The 1,091-nt window shown below is 39.3% G+C and overlaps 1 pseudogene; it reads left to right on the top strand.

Moving 5' to 3' along the window:
* The window catches only part of LOC114922164, a 24,337-nt pseudogene that overhangs the window by 14,247 nt on the left and 8,999 nt on the right, over window positions 1-1,091 (top strand).

Below are 1,091 nucleotides of genomic sequence, written 5' to 3' on the forward strand. Positions count from 1 at the left end.
GAACACCAGAGGACTCACACAGGAGAGAAACCCTATGAGTGTCCAGATTGTGGGAAAGATTTCTTTTGGAAATCTGACCTGGTTAGACATCAGAGGACTCACACAGGAGAGAAACCATATAAATGTCATTGTGGGAAAAGTTTTAATCAGAATTCCAACCTGGTGACACACCAGAGGACTCACACGGGAGAGAAACTCTGAGTGTCCAGATTGTGGGAAAGATTTTTCTTCGAAATATGCCCTGGTTAGAAATCAGAGGACTCACACAGGAGAGGAAACCATACGAGTGTCCAGAGTGTGGGAGAGATTTCAGTAGTAGGTATAAACTTTTAAATCATGTAAAGTTACACATAGCACAGTAACCATTCAAATGCCCAGATTATGGACAGTGTTTTGTAATAAATTCCTTTCTTATTACAGAAGAAATTCCAAATGAGGAAAAATTCGATCTTGAATTTTGTTTCTTGTCTCTTACGGGAAGCCTAGCTGAGAAATTATTAATTTCTTCCATGATTCTTTTTAGTCAAGCGTGTTTTATTAAACATGAGAGAAGAAATCTGAGCTTCCTTTGTCTGGGCCAGTGCAGTCGTTCCCCTTCTTTCCACCTTGAGTTATTTCTTCATATAATAAGCGCAGGATATGTTTTTTGTTAAGAAAATGTATGTGGCACCCCAACTCAAGGTGATTCCACCCGATTTACAGCAATAAAACCTGAATACAGAAACCAATAGACCCCATACATTGCAAGTGGCAAAATGCAAAGCCCCCACGGTTAACATTTACTTGCCCTATAAATACAGGGCACTTCAAGCAAGATTGATGGCATTTTGATGGTCTGGGAGTCCCCAAAAGGTGATTCTTGCTTTTGTTCAATTTAGAAGTTAACCAGGCTTCCTGGCCTTACTAACTACCCATTGGGAACCCCGTATTAATACAACATATCTTATGTGCGGGCAGAATTTGAAAACAACGTTTAATATGGCACAGTACTTGAGTAAAATGATTTGGCTGAGATCAGCATATGTGGGACTGATTGGGGTAGATTTTAGGGGTGATACTGAAATATAATTCTATCTTATTTCACTTATCTA

This window comes from Protobothrops mucrosquamatus, unplaced genomic scaffold (genome assembly GCF_001527695.2).
Source record: "Protobothrops mucrosquamatus isolate PMUCROS unplaced genomic scaffold, P.Mucros_1.0 scaffold5512, whole genome shotgun sequence".
Lineage (NCBI taxonomy): Eukaryota > Metazoa > Chordata > Lepidosauria > Squamata > Viperidae > Protobothrops > Protobothrops mucrosquamatus.